The sequence below is a fragment of the Herpailurus yagouaroundi genome, unplaced genomic scaffold (genome assembly GCF_014898765.1).
Source record: "Herpailurus yagouaroundi ecotype Mexico unplaced genomic scaffold, PumYag 67641, whole genome shotgun sequence".
NCBI classification, from domain to species: Eukaryota; Metazoa; Chordata; class Mammalia; order Carnivora; family Felidae; genus Herpailurus; species Herpailurus yagouaroundi.
Genome location: NW_024420442.1, coordinates 2944879 through 2960481, shown reverse-complemented (window position 1 = coordinate 2960481; position 15603 = coordinate 2944879). Strand labels below are relative to the sequence as shown.

Here is a 15603-nt window from a genome sequence, read left to right as displayed (position 1 = left end):
GGGGGGCGGGGGGTTGGCTGGCAGCTAGTTGCCCCTTATTAAGGGCTTTGGGGATGGATGGGTCAATGAGGCGCGAGGGGGCAGCCGGAGGAGAAGAGAGAACAAGAAGCTTGAGAGGAGGCAGAAGGCAGATACCGACCATTCACAGGTTTGCTCCCGCTAGACCCCCTGGCTTTGGCGCTGACACACCCGGTTATCCCGAAATGAAGTCTGCTTTTGCCCCCCAGAGGCCGGTGGGGGGGGTGCCTGTGGTCTCCTCGCCTTCCTGCATTACCCAAGAGGCACAAGTGAGCCCAAACCTTCAGAGTGCTGCCTGTGGCCACAGCCGGCTGGAGAAGACCCCTGCCCTCCTCCCCCCCCCTTCGGTGACCATTCCCCCCTCCCCGTGTCTCTGAGAGCCGGGCCCCCCACCCAAGCCCTGTGCTGGTTGACTGTGAGGCAAAGTGGGGAAAGCAAATCCCAACAAGGCTCACCGCTGCTTCCTGCACCACTTGTGCATCCGGCAGCGTGAGCCACCCCAGGCGCCGCGAAAAGGATTCCAGGGATGCAGCGTTGTCGGTGCCCTTGGCCTTTGGGGGTAGCTGGGCTGAGCCCGGGGCAGCTCTGGTCACAAGAAGCCTCTTCCTTCTTATCCCCGTGTGCTAGACAAATATTTTCTGTGCGTGCCGTGACATGAAAAAGGTTGATCAATCCTGTTCAATGCTATCTAGTAGTTCTGGTCAGGTACCGGGGCGCCTGGGTGGCTCAGTTAAGCATCTGACTCTTCGTTTCGGCTCAGGTCACCATCTCAGGGTTCCAGGAGCTCAAGCCCCGCGTCAGGCTCTGCACTGACAGCTCAGCTTGGAGCCTGCTTCGCATTCTGTGTCTCCCTCTCTCTCTGCCCCTCCCCTGTGCGCTCTCTCTTGAAAATAAATAAACATTATTTTTTTTTTTTTTTAAAGCTTTTTCTCCTGTCTTAAAATACGGCAGGGGCTTTTTTTTTTTTTTTTTTTTTAATCCCCACTTTACAGGGGAAGAAACCAAGGCGCAGCAAGGTCAAAAGACCTACCTGCCACAGCGCTGTCACAGACAAATCTGGCAAGGGTAACTGGCTTCCTAAGAACGGGAAATCGAGAAAACCCAGCCTCTGGGAGGGCAACCGGCTGAGGGACAAGCCCTCTGAGGCTGTCCGGCCACCAGTGCGTTTACACTGTGCCCACAAGGGGTCAGTAGGTTCCGTGGGAGCCGAGACCCACAGAATGGAAGGTGGAGCCATCCCCCCATCGCAGCCCCGCCTCCAGGCTGCACCGCTGCTGCCTCGAAGGAACGTCCTGGAAGTGCCTCCTCCCCGACAGGCCTGGGGTTGTGACTGGCCAATGGCGTGCTTACCCCAGGAAGGCTGGGGAAGTTCCCACGGGCCACGCCTTTGCTTCTGGCCAGTCCTCCGGATGCCAGCAGTCCTCTGTGCTGGGCAGTGCCTGTAGCCGAGGCAGCTGGCACATATGCCCCCTGCCCGAAGGGCCGCAGCCGTTTCCACGGGAATAACTGGAACCAAAAATATCACAGGGCTGGGTCTGTCCGGCCAGAACCTTCCCGGGTGGGGGAGGTCGAGAGCGGGAGAGACTTGAAGAACCATATGTAACGTAGCACGTCCAAGATTTGGAGCCAGACCTGGGTTTGGATCCCGACTCTTCCTCTTTCTATCAACCGTGACCTTGGACGGGTTACTTGGCTTCCCTATGGGTCAGTCTCCTAATTGGTAGGACAAGGAAGAAAAACGCCTTTCAGGATGATTCTGAGGACCTCTTCACTCCTTTGACAAATACTGCCAAGCTTCACCTAGGCTCGCCACTAGCTTCAGGGCATGTGACGCCGCTTGGATTCAGTGCCTGGCACATAGCAAGTGTTGAATCACGGATACCTTCTCTTTGAAGGTCAGGCCATGAATCTGGACTCGAAATAGGCAGTTGGAGGCATGCCGAACGGAAGCAGGAGGAAAAACCACTGGGGGAAGGCTCCACTCATATCTGCACAGTGTGGAGGTGGGGTTGAAAAATGCCAGCCTGGGGGCGCCTGGGTGGCTCCGTCGGTTGAGCATCCGACTTCGGCTCTGGTCGTGATCTCACCGTTTGTGAGTTCAAGTCCCACCCTTTGTGAGTTCCGATCCTTTGTCTCCCTCTCTCTGGAGGGAGGGAGCTCGTGCTCTCGATCTCTCTCAAAAGTAAACATTAAAAACAAAAATCCTGTAGGGGCGCCTGGGTGGCTCAGTCGGTTGAGCGTGTGACTTCGGCTCAGGTCATGATCTCACGGTCTGTGAGTTCGAACCCCGCGTCGGGCTCTGTGCTGACGGCTCGGAGCCTGGAGCCTGCTTCGGATTCTGTGTCTCCCTCTCTCTCTGCCCCTCCCCCTCTCATGCTCTGTCTCAAAAATAAAAACATTAAAAAAAAATTTTTTTTTAAATGCCAGCACTGTTTTCCACAGCATCATAAAATACAGGCAGAGCAAGAGGCTTACACTCATCCCGAGTTGAGCCCACACTGCAGTTGGGGACAGGAAGTGGGGGGGTGCGGCCGGGGAGGCAGAGCCGAGAAGAAGCTTCCCGTCTGCTCTCTGGAAGCCGCTGGGCTTCACGTTGCAGGTCACCTTGCCCACCTTTGGGTGGTGGTTTCAGGATGTGGGGAGAAGGGGAGGGCACGCATGTGCCGCAGCAAGGACTCGAGCCCGGGCATTTGAAGGACGGGAGAACACAAGCGTATGGAAATGCCTCACTGTGGGTGAGGCCCCGGTTCCTCAGACTCAGACAAGGGCATCAGGGGATAAGAAGACCCTCGAGTCCTTTTAGCCAATGAATGTATCCACTTCGTTGAGTTTAGTCATGAATGTAGCCATGAATTTGTCCGATGCTGCTGCGTTTCTGTTCGGTCCGCCCCATCAACTGGAATGTTTTCCACACACTTTTGCTTCCTCCTGTAGAGAAATCCTTTTCTTAAAAACACGCCTCTCCCTAGCGTCACGTGATGCCATCTTCTGGTACATCAGACTCACCCCCTAGATTGCAGGCATCTGTACCACCAGCAGCCCCCAGCCAGCAAAGCTGATGAAGGAGGTCTAGAAGAGCCCCTGGAGATCATTTCCTGCATTAGCCAACTGAGGATCGGAGAGGCGACGTGACTTGTCAAAGGTCTCACAGCCACCAAGTGGTAGGGAGAAAGAAATTTCCCAGGGCGCCCCGGTGGTTCAGCTGGTTGAGCGTCCCGACATCGGCTCAGGTCACCATCTCACCGTTCGGGGGGGTTGAGCCCCGTGTCGGGCTCTGCTCCGGAGCCTGCTTCGGATTCTGTGTCTCCCTCTCTCTCTCTGCCCCTCCCCCACTCACACTCGGTCTCTCAAAAATAAATAAACATTAAAAAAATTGTTTTTTTTTTTTCAATTTTCGTAGGTTTCTAGTCGGGAGACTGGTCTATGTCGCCCCCCCCCCCCAAGCCAAATGGCTTCCCATTTGGGATGTCCTTTGCTGGACTTCCCTGATTGCCTTTCCTCTCTGCCCTGGGCCCCAATTTCCTTTCGTTCTGTCCTTATGGGCACAGTTGGCAGCTAGGCCAAAGGGGTTTGTCGGGTGGTGGAGGCACCAAGCTAGCTTAGGCTACCTTCTACAGAGCCAGCGTCCAGGAAGCAAAGCCGTGGACCTTCCTGTCAGGTGCCAACATGACGGGCTAGAGCCAGAGTCCTTCCAGGGCCAGACTGAGGGTGAAGCAAGGAACCTGTGGAGAGGGGATGTTCTAGGCTGAGGACCACAGGCCTGGGTTTCCTGTCGGGGCCATCTCTGGGCACTATTGTGAGGAAGTTAGATCGAAGTTATCGAAGAACTATTCGGGGTTGGTTTTGTTTTGTTTTGTTTTTTCTATAAGATTTTATTTTTTTTAAGTAACCTCTGCACCCAACATAGGGCTCGAACTCCCAACCCCGAGATCAAGAGTCACATGCTCTACCGACCCAGCCGGCCAGGTGCCCGAGAACCATTCCTTTTTTTTTTTTTTTTTTTTTCAAGAAGAGTTGACTAAGCAACTTCTACAAGCCAGGCGCCGACCAGGTGAATGAGAAGGGCAAAGTCTCTACCCACCTTCATGGACCTGATAGCCTAGTGGGATCCCCATCCAGTTGGTTTTTTCAGAAGACACATACATGATTCTTAGTCATGTGTCCGTCCTCTACGGCGTTTTAGTTAGCGTTAGAGTACCTCTCGGACCTTTGAAACTTGGGTTTCTGATGCCAAAGTACTTCTGAGCCTTGGGCTTAACCAGTGGAGCGTTGGTAAATGTTTAACGACCTGCTCTCTGGGGAGAAGTGTATGCATGTATACATGTAGCTAAGTTATTTATAAATTTTACTGGCATAAAGTATGTGGCACACACATTACATATAATAGTGAAAACACACAATATTATTAAGTTATTGATTATTAAGAAATTAATTTTAGGGATGCCTGGGTGGCTTCGTCGGTTGAGTGCCTGACTCTTGATTTTTGACTCAGGTCATGATCCCAGAGTTGGGGGATCGAGCCCCGTGTGGGGTTCCACACTGAGCATGGAGTGTACTTGAGATTCTCTCCCTCTATCCCTCTGCCCATCTCCCCTGCATGCATGCTCGCTCTCTCTCTTTCTCTAAAATAAAATAAAATACATATAAAATAAAATAAAATAAAATAAAATAAAATAAAATAGGGATGCCTGGGGGACTCAGTCAGTTAAACGTCCGACTCTTGATTTTGACTCAGGTCATGATCTCATGGTTCGGGAGTTCGAGTTCCACGTCCAGCTCTGTGCTGACCGTGCCTTCTTAGGCAGAGCCTTCTTAAGGATTCTCTCTCTCCCTCTCTCTCAAAAGAAATAAACTTAAAAAAATAAAATAATTTTATACATTTATTGTCAAATTTGATTAATAACATTTATGGATATTAATATACTTTTAATATTGTTTTTTTTAATTTTTTTTTCAACGTTTATTTATTTTTGGGACAGAGAGAGACAGAGCATGAACGGGGGAGGGTCAGAGAGAGAGGGAGACACAGAATCCGAAGCAGGCTCCAGGCTCTGAGCCATCAGCCCAGAGCCTGACGCGGGGCTCGAACTCACGGACTGTGAGATCGTGACCTGGCTGAAGTCGGACGCTTAACCGACTGCGCCACCCAGGCGCCCCTAATATTGTTAATTAGTAGCTAACTGATTCTCACAGAACGCTTTTGGTGATTTTTGCCAGACTCTTGCCTCTGTAAACTTGTGGTTGCTATTGATGAGCAAGCGTAGTTCTTTTTTTTTTTTTTTTTTTAAGTAGGCTTCATGCCCAGCACGGAGCCTGGCTTGGAGCCTGACGCTGAGCCCAACGAAGGGCCAAGAAAGGGCCCAACTTGGGCCCAACGTGAGGCTGGTCCTCTCACCGCCCTGAGATCAAGACCTGAGCCGAGATCAAGAGGGGGACGCTTCACTGGCTGAGCCCCCCGGGCGCCCCAGCGGTTCTGACGTGAATATTGGTTGATCTTTTCGTTTCTGTGTGAGACAACAAAGACCTATGTCACAACTTCATTAATTCATCCTCGAGGAGACCGACGTCTTTCACGAGTAGGATACTGGCTTTCAGATACTAGAAGATGATTTCCTCATTATCTGGTATCATTCGCAATGTGACAGTTGCAGGCTTGACTCACTGTTGAGTTTGATCTGCATGATTAACATTTTCCCCCTCACTTTCTCCGGTCTAGAAAATCAACAACAACAACAATGAATCGAAGCCTGATTAAGAGCATTTACCGATCTCTGCATTACGAGTACCCAGCGCATGGCTGATTGCAAGTCGCCAGCCTCACCGTGACCTTGGGAAGAGATGTGCAACTGCCCACTGTCATACGGTATTTCAGCCGCCCGGATGTGGGAGATTGTCACCTCACGTGTACGGGTCACAGTAAAATAGAGTAAAAATGGTTAGGGAGTGATGAGTTTGTGACTATTTATTACCTAGTTTTTAAATTTTTTTTTTAACGTTTTTATTTATTTTTTGAGACAGAGAGAGAGCATGAGCAGGGGAGGGGCAGAGAGAGAGGGAGACACAGCATCGGAAGCAGGCTCCAGGCTCTGAGCCATCAGCCCAGAGCCCGACGCGGGGCTCGAACTCACAGACCGCGAGATCGTGACCCGAGCTGAAGTCGGACGCTTAACCGACCGAGCCCCCCAGGCGCCCCTATTACCTATATTTCTTTATAACCTTAACAACCAGCTCACATTTGTGACAAGGTGGCATTTGGCTCTCATGGGCCAGGAGGAGCCAGCTCTCTGGGCCTGGCTAGATTTCCAGGTCCTGAATGACCCTTATCCCTTCTCCCACTCCCCTCTGCCATTAATTCGAGGACCTCCCAGCCCACCGCCACTGCTGGGGAGCTCCCGGGTTCCAGAGCTAACCCTAGCGGCCACCTTGAATGAAGGCACTGGAGAGAGTGACAACGGTGGCTTTTCCATGGCTGGGTGGCCTCTCTGCCTGGAAAAAAAAAAAAAAAGCAAAGGTGGAAGACAGCCAGGGACACTCACGGTGACTCCGGAAGGCACATCTGGCAAGCACTCAAGACTAAGAGGAAAAGGAGGGATGAAGCGGTGAGGGCAGGGGAGCTCGGGCTCAGCCCTCTGTCCATTTGGCTCTACTCCTAGGCTGTAATTTATTGCTGAAGACTTTCCAGAAAGGCTGGTGACGCTGGACACGAGGCGGGGTCGGGGGGGGGGGGGGGCCAACCCTTCCCTCCTGCCTCCAGGATGTCAGCCAGAGCCTGCGGGTGGTCTCCTGTCTGCTCTTGGAGTCTACATCCGGGGCCCATTCGTCTTTCGGCAGGAGACGGTGGCAGTGACTTTGGGGCTGTTGTGGAATATGACTCCCTCTGGGGAAAGCCCGCCCTGCGTTCTGGGCCATCCTCTGCGCGCTGGCCACGGATCAACCCTGTTTCTTTCCAGGTGCCTCTGCTCTCCAGGCCACCGCCCAGGCAACTTATCAGGTCCGACGGCTCCGTACAGTTGGGCCATGCTGGGATGAACCGCGCGAATGGGGACCCTGTGTTTGCACCTAGGCTGGCAGCTGCCCAAGGGCCCGGGCCCCAGCCCCACCCCGCCCCGCGCTCAGTACAAGGACCAGCCCGCGGGGACCGAATGAATCAATGAGTACAAGCCTGGCGGACATTCAAGATTTCTCCCTGGTGAAACAGAAGCACAGTGTGGAGGCCTGTGTGGAAACACTCATTTTCCCAGCGTGTACAAGGAGCGCCCTTGATTGTTGCGGACGCTTGGTGGCGGGGGCGGGGAGGGCAAACCCCGCCCCCCACCCCCGCCCCCGCCCCCGCCCCCACGCACACACAGGTTCTCACCGGCTAGCTGTTCTGTAACCGGGAAGTTCAGATGCCAACTGTTTTCCTTCCAGCCTAACAGGAAAGTCACCTTCACCCCCACCTCCCCGTGTGCGGCTCCCCCCGCCCCCCACCAAGGAAGCTGCTGGCCGAAGTCCTGACTGGGAGCGATTGCTCCTTCTTGGCACCGGCCCGAGAACATCCTGTGCATCGGAGAGGCCGGGTGCCGCCATTCCCTGTCCTACGCGGGATGGGAAGTGACCAGACGGAGGACGCAGACATCGCCGGCTCAGTACACTCGCAGCCGGGAGGGATCCAACTGGACAGGTTTACAAGCGGTCTGCTCCACGCCCAGCACCCCCACCCCCGTGCCCTGGCCAGCACGCGCACCGGCATCCACACGCGTCCTCCAGCAAACGCCTTCGGACAACCCCGTTCACAGGCTGACAAGGGGGCATCGTAAAGTCCCTGCTCAGGGAGGGTCCATGCCTGTCCTCTCCAAGGAGCACATCCACACCTTCTGTTAACGTGCCCTGGGATGCCGGCCCCTGTGAGTGTACCAGCTTGGAAGTTCTGGCGTCCGTGTTGTGTGTGTGTGTGTGTGCGTGTGTGCGTGTGTGTTAAGCATCTGATTCTTGATCTCTGGGCTCAGGTCATGATCTCCCAGTTGGTGAGTTTGAGCCCCGCCTCGGGCTCCGCGCTGACAGGGTGGAACCTGCTTGGGATTCCCTCTCCCCCCACCTCTCTGCCCCTCCCTTGCGCACTTGTGCGCGCGCGCGCGCGCACACACACACACACACACTCCCTCAAGATAAATAGGGGGCGCCTGAGCGGCTCAGTCGGTTAAGCGTCCGACTTCGGCTCAGGTCATGATCTCACGGTTCCTGAGTTGGGAGGCCCACGTGGGGCTCCGGGCTGACAGCTCGGAGCCCGGAGCCCGCTTCGGATTCTGGGTCTCCCTCTGCCCCACCGCCGCTTGCACTCTGTCTCTCGCATTGTCTCAAAAATAAATAGACGTTAAAAAAAATAAATTCGAAATAAGTAAATAAACATTAAAAAAAATATTAAAACTTTGTTTCTAGACCAGACTTCGCTCCTGTGCTCCAGACCCCCCAGTCCACGTGGCACCTGGATGCCCCACAGGCGGCTGAAATTTCACGTGGCCTATGCTTATCGTCCTCTCCTTCCCCCTCAAGCCCACAGTCCGTCCTGTCCCACGATCCCTTCCTCAAGAAATAGCACTGCCCCTCACCTACTTGGCCAGTCGGGAAAGCCGGGCCCTCCCTCACCCCTCACCTCCACACCGTCCCGGGTCACCGAGTCAGACCTGCTCTGTCCTGCACATTTTTGCGTCACCAAGCCAGCTGTGCTCCCTGTCAAGACGTTAGGTCAGGCCACCGTCTCCTCGAGGTGCAGCCCTACTGCACTGTCCTCAGCCCTGTCCTTGAACCAGCCCCGAATGATGTGCCCAGAGCAGCAGGGAGAAGGCCCACCTGCCCAAACGCATCTTTCCCTCCAGGCTGTAGGTGCCCAAAGGTCCCCGTACTTCAGTCAGTTCTCGGGACATGTGCTGGCATATTAGCTAGCTCCCCCTTGAGCTTCTCCGATTTGTCCTCCTGGCATCGAATTTTCCTGGGCAAAAAGGAAGGAATGTGAGGTGAGAAGTCAGTTTTGACGCCAATGAGGAAGTCAGGGGAAGTCCCCGAGTGGGGTAATGTGCCTAGAGGGGATTCCCAGGATTTGAGGAAAGTGGCTTCCAGAAAAGATGGGGAGTGGGTCCTGAAGGGACCGCCCAGAAGAGTGTCCAGAGGAAGGCATTATTAGCCTGGGGAAGGGAGGGTCTCAAGTGGCCTGACGGCTGGATGGAAGCTTCCTTCTCAGGGTCTCTCGGGGGTAGAGCCATCGACGACTTCCCAGAGGGAGAGCGCTCACATCTCCCAGGATGTGGTCTGGGCTTCCTTCCAGAAGGGAGGCAGAAACCGGAAACGGGGGAGAGGCCACTAGGAGTGGAGCTGTAGAAGTAGCTCCCGGTCTTCCCTCTGAGACCTCTGACCCGAAGAGACGACAGAGCCCCGCGTTTCTGCTGTGGGCGGGTGGGTTCTGACCCTCCCCGGACCCTGAAGGAGGCTTCTTGGCCTTCCGTGGTAATTCTTCACAAGACACCAGTCTCTCTTCCCCACCCCCGTCCTGTCGCCCTCCGGAGAGTCCCTCCACAGTCCCCCTCCACAGTCCTGCAAGCCCGCGCCCTCCAATGGCCCCATTCACCTTTGTCCCTCCAGCGTGAAGTGTGCCCCCCAAACATAACAGGGGCTCAGAAAGTTACCCCCATGCCGCTCCCTGTTCAGCCCGCAACGGGCCGGTCTTCCCTCCATTGTCACTCTTCCTCGGAAGCCAATCCCTCTCCCGGGAACTCGTTGGGCTAACACCTTTGACGTCTCTCAGCCCTGCGGCCCTGTGACTCACTGTAGGTGACATTGCTTCCAGACCCGTAAGCTACCCACGCTGCGAATTACGAAACGAACCGTGAGTCAACGTGGTGGCGTGAGGTCTTTTTTTTTTTCCCTACGTATACGGGTTGTGTATTTCTCGTTGTGCTCGGGATGAAAGTAAGTCCAGAGTCCTGTGGTACTTGGCAAGCCTCTTCAAGATCCGGCTGCTGCTAACTGGGGAGACGCTGGTCAAAGGGTAGAAATTTGCGCGTGTAAGTTCTAGACATCTGAGGTACAGCGCGGTGATTACAGTTAATCAGACCGTATTATGTACTGGAAAGTTGCTAGGAGACTCGGTCTTAAATGTTCGCAGCACAAAAAAGAAATGGCGAGCCCGCCTGAGGACGGAAATACCAGCTAACACTATGGCGGGAATCGTTTTGCAACAGACAAGTGTATCAAACCATCTGGTCCCACCGGCTTCAAAAGATACAATGTTGCCTGTGAATGACAGCTCAGGAAAGCTGAGAAAACAAAGATCTGGCGGCTCTTTTCACCTCTCACTGCTCCCCCCAACCCCCACTCTTGTGTACCTGACACCTGGTCATCATCTTGTAACTTTTTCTTTGGAAAGAACTTCCAATTTAGAAAACCTTTGGACAAAGGAAAAAGAGGGCCAAAAGCACGTGTATACCCTTTACCCAGATTCGCCTCTTGGTAACCTTGTATCCTATTTATCATTTGGGTTCTCTCTCCACACACACGTACGTGCGCACACAGGCACACGTTATGTACATACGTTACACACACGCACACACATACACGCCTTATATGAACACATTCTGTATATCCACTTTGTACACTCTTTTCTGAGCCATGGGAGGGTAAGTTGTATACACCATGATCCTTTAACCCTACACTTCAGTGAATTAATTTCCTCAGCGTAGAGATGTCCTCTCCAAGGCCATGGCACTATCAGTTTCTCACATCGGACAGTGTTCCAATACTTTAGTCTGAGGTCCATATGGCAGTTTTATCAAGTGACACATTGATGTCCCTTAGAACATGTCTTCCCTTCTGTACTACTCTAGAGTCATGTATTGCGCTGAGTTGTTCTATTTAGCTCCCATTAATCCGGAACATTCCACAGCGTCGTCGGGTCTTTTATGACCTTGCTATTTTTGGAGAAATCACTTCCCCATCTTGCCAATTTGCTTTTTGCTTTCCTGCCAACGTTTCATTTCATTTTATTTTATTTTACTTTTTTTCTGCCAAAAATTTTGAAAGCTTTTTAAAAACTTTTTAAGTTTATTTATTTATTTTTGAGAGAGAGCACACATGAGAGCAGGGGAGGGGCAGAGAGAGAGAGAGAGGGAGAGAGAGAATCCTAAGCAGGCTCCACCCTGTCATCATGGAGCCCGATGTGGGGCTTGAACTCACACACCGTGAGATCATGACCTGAGCCGAAACCAAGAGTCGGACACTTAACCGACTGAGCCACCCGGGCGCCCTTCCTGCCAACATTTTAAAGCAGAATGCTCTTCACGCTGTGTTTGCCTGGTGTTTCCTCATGATTGGAGTGGGGGTCCACGTCTCTGCTGGCACACCACGTAGGTGATCTGGTGCCCGATCTGGGGACACTCAGTGTATATCTGTCTCTCATTAGTGATGCTAATTTTGATTACTAGTTCAAGGGGGTGCGCAAGTTCTAACGGCTACTTTTTTTCTTCTCCCTTGCATATAATGAACAGTCTGTGGGGAGACACTTTAACACCGTCAAATATCCTGCTTCTCGTTGAGATCCCCACTGCATTTATAGTGGCAAAATGACAAGATTCGGACTTCACTGATTGGCCCTTGCACTGTAGCTATGTTTAAAAAAAATTTTTTTTAATGTTTATTTATTTTTGAGACAGAGGGAGACAGAGCACGAGTGGGGGCAGGGCAGAGAGGGAGGGAGACCCAGAATCTGAAGCAGGCTCCAGGCCCTGAGCTGTCAGCCCAGAGCCCGATGCGGGGCTCGAACCCACAAACCGCGAGATCTTGACCTCAGCCAAAGGCAGACGCTTAACGAACTGAGCCACCCAGGCACCCCTGTAGCTATGTTTTTATACCTAATGTATTATATTTGTTGTATATTATATTAATTTAATTATTTATGTTGCACTGTTGCTAATTTGAGCCTCTCTCGCTTTGCCGCGCCGCGTCTGCTGAGTGCTCTTGGCTGACTCCCTCAGCCTGGGCTGCCACAAACGCTGCCCAACTCCAGGGGGCGCCGTTCACAGTGCAACCGAGCCAAGTGGCAGCTGTGGGTCTTGGTTTAGAGGAAGCTTCCTCCTGGAAGCTTTCCCAGATTCCCCAAGTGCCGACTAGGCATTCATGCCCTTTGCTCCCCACGCTCTGTCTGCGGAGCCCTATCAACGCCCTGGTCACACTATGTTGTGATGGTCTTACTTCCCTACCTCCCTCGTTGGGATATAAGCTCCTTAAGGGCCAGCCTTTTCCTCTTCCTGTTCTCTGCTGTGCCCCGCCCCGATTGTGCATTCAGCAGATGTCAAATCAGTAAATGAGTTTGGTCTCGTGTTAAGAGTTAGAGAGTTAGATAGAGATACAGATATGGATAGATAGTTATAGCTAGCTAGCTGGCTTCTCTGGGAGAGGACAAAGCCCTTAAGGACAAGAGCCACACTTATCTCTGTACCCTCTCCCCCTGCCCTTGATACTTGGCACAGGGCCGTGTTCATAACAGGCACTCAGCAAAGTTTGGCTGAATGAGTCCGTGGCTGTATATCGGTTGATAAGGATACGCTTCCTCCCGCCTTCCAGAGAACTGCACTAAACTCTGGGTGACCCTTGGGGAGCAGGTGGTGCGCCCTTTGAACCCCCGCTGCTCTGGCACAGTTGGGCCCCGCCCTGCCTGAGCACAAAGACACAGGAAATGTAGGTGTATACGCGGTCAGGGTCATTAGACTTCCCCTTACTGAGGGATGCCAGCATCTGAGTGAGTCTCCGAGGGTGACCGAGGGCTGTCCGGGACCCAGCCTTGAGGTCCTGAAGCCTTCCTAGATGACGGGCCCTGGCACTTCCCACGGAACTCTCCAGGAGCCCCCCCGGCCGAGCTGACTCCGGAAGCCTTTCTGGCGCCAGGTCACTTGGAAGGCACACCGCTTGTGTTGGGATAAGACAGAAACAAGAGGCTTGGAGACAAGTCCTAGGAGGAGCCCGGGGCCGATAAGCCAGCCCCTTGAAGAGCACAGGGCACCTCTGTTGTCTGGAGCCCGGCTTGCCAACCTGGCAGAATGAACTCTGACACCCACCGACCCGGTCCTGGATTCCAGGCTGTGTCTTGCTCTGCAGCCCCTCGGGGCAGAGGCCTGTTGCCATGGCAACACGCACCTCTTCGGGGAGGCTGAGAGCTCAGCCCAGCTCAGCAACCAGAGCTACCCCTCCCAGAAGGCGCTGGCTGGGGACACTCCTGGGAGGGCTCTTCTAAGCCCTCTAGAGATGGAGGGGGGGCCCCCGGGGCAGCCCCAGGCAAAAGTCGGTGTCATGGGACCTTAGCTAGCACAATCTTGCCCTTTTTTTTTTTTTCAGTTTGTTTATTTCCAGACAAGAGAGAGCACGCGTGGGGGAGGGGCAGAGAGAGGGAAATTGAGAGAGAGAGAATCTCAAGCAGGCTCCGCACTGGCCACGCAGAGCCCGACGCGGGGCTTGAACTCACGAACTATGGGATCATGACCTGAGCTGAAGTCGGACGCTTCACTGACTGAGCCACCCAGGTGCCCCATCATAATCCTGCCTTTATTATTTTTTGAAATCTTTTTAATGTTTATTTGTTTTTGAGAGAGAGGGAGAGAGAAACAGAGCATGAGTGGGGGAGGGGCAGAGAGAGGGAGAGGGAGACACAGAATCCGAAGCAGGCTCCAGGCTCCGAGCTGTCAGCACAGAGCCCGACGCGGGGCGCAAACTCACAGACCGCGAGATCATGAACTGAGCCGAAGTCGGACGCGTAACCGACGGAGCCACCCAGGCGCCCCCACAATCCTGCCTTTACACAGGACTTTGCGTCTACATAGAGGCTATTCTTCAGGCTTCCCTCTCTGTCAGAGACCATACACCATGGCATTCAGCTTTTCCCTGTAGGAAAAAAATGCACCAACGGACCCCAGATCCATATGTGGAAGCCTTGAAACTTACAGCCAGGGAGGGGGAAATGGATCGAACACAGGGACCGCGAACATGAAAATTTTAATTTGTATTTCAAAAGCACTTCTATAGCATTTACCATACGCCAGGCCCTATTTTAAATGCCTTGCAATCTGTTTACTCCTTAAATTCTCATAACAACCCTTTAAAGGAAGGCCAGTTATCAGCCCCATTTTATAGTTGAAGAAACTGAGGCACAGAGAGGTTAAATGACTTGCTTAAGGTCACACAGCTAATAAACGGCAGAGTCACTCCCGCCCAGGTAGCGTGAACCCCAGACTCTGTTCTCTTGGCTATTCAGTCCTGCTGCCCTCCTTGGGTATACGATCCCCGTGAGAACAGCAGGACAAGGAGTGACCTGTCCACTCCCCCTTTTCCTTTCTTCCTTAGGCCCTTTTATATGGACCAGGTGCAAGGGTCCAGCCTGTCCCCTAGTCACACCAGAGACACAGAGAGGGAGAAGGAGAATGAGGACACTGGATGCGTGGATGCTTCTGGCAAAGTCAGCTCTGGCAGGGGCTGAGCCATACCTCAAGGAGTCAGAAACTCTTGCGTTTTCGGGGTGCCTGGGGGGCTCAGTCCGTTAAGCGTCCGACTTCGGTTCAGGTCATGATCTCACGGTTCCTGGGTTCGAGCCCCGCATCGGGTGAGCTCGAGCCACTCCGCGCTCCGCACTCTCTCCCCCTCTCTGCACCTTGTGGGATTCTCTCTCTCGGTCACTTGCGCTCGCTCTCATAAATAAATAAATAAATAAACACGTAAGTAAATAAATAAAAAGAAACCTCTGCGTTTTATTTCCTGAGCCAAAATTCTGAGCTGAGTGTGCCTGGAGACAACCCAAAGATGAACATGGAATCAAAATGCTTTGAACCCTGGTCTCAGGCAAGAACCACCACCAAAGAGCCGTCAGAACGAACCTTTTTGGCTTGACGCCGAACGGAGCCTGGAAGAGAAAGCACGTCAGGGTAGATAACAAGCTGTTTACAGTGAGCAAGGCCCTGGTGGCCTCTTTATAAATCTTTGTCCCGGGAGAGTACGGCCAGAGCCGCAAGCCCCAACAGGTAATGCGCCGACACGCCTGCAGAAATATCAACTAGACGTGTGGACGCCCAGGGCTGGGCTGAGGGCAGGAAACCTTGGGGCGGACATCACCAGACTTTCTTTCAAGGGAGATGCATTAAAAAAAAAAAAAAAAAAGAGTGGGGAGGGGATGCGTTTGGCACTCTGCTGAGCCCAGGAAATACAAATAGGAGTAAAAACGCCACTACGCAGAAAATAAAAGAGGGGCACCCGGCTAGCTCGGCCAGAAGAGCACGTGACTCTCGGTCTCAGGGTTGTGAGTTCGAGCCCCAGGCTGGGCATGGAGCCCACTTAAAAAAAAAAAAAAAAAAGCGTTGGGGTTGTTGACAATAAAAGAACCAGGACGTATCGGCAGAATTTACCAATTTGTCTTCCCGTGTCCTAGCTAGGGGAAAAGCCGTGTGCTTTCTAGTCGTTTTTCCAAGCACATCACATGAGGAAACTGATAAGCTGGCAAGAATGCGGAGGCAGAAACGAGTTTGTCCTACCACGGGCTCTTCACCTTGCAAACATGCCCCCGTCACCCGCCGGGCC

At 53.1% G+C, this 15603-nt stretch overlaps 1 protein-coding gene and 1 long non-coding RNA gene across 5 annotated transcripts in view; one reads left to right on the top strand and one right to left on the bottom strand.

Annotated features, from left to right (window-relative positions):
- Positions 1-5965, top strand: part of STEEP1 (STING1 ER exit protein 1) — a 57877-nt gene extending 51912 nt beyond the window's left edge. For all 4 annotated transcript variants that reach the window (XR_005788061.1, XR_005788060.1, XR_005788063.1 and 1 more), the window contains one exon: positions 5735-5965. The gene's annotated coding sequence lies outside the window, so the exon portion shown is untranslated. The remainder of the gene's footprint in view (positions 1-5734) is intronic.
- On the bottom strand, positions 2616-10230 carry LOC121025480 (uncharacterized). Its single transcript, XR_005788064.1, has 3 exons — positions 9781-10230; positions 8848-8986; positions 2616-2946 (listed from the first exon to the last, which is right to left on the bottom strand). It is a non-coding gene; the product is annotated as an uncharacterized LOC121025480 (long non-coding RNA).
- Positions 10231-15603: the final 5373 nt, after the last annotated feature.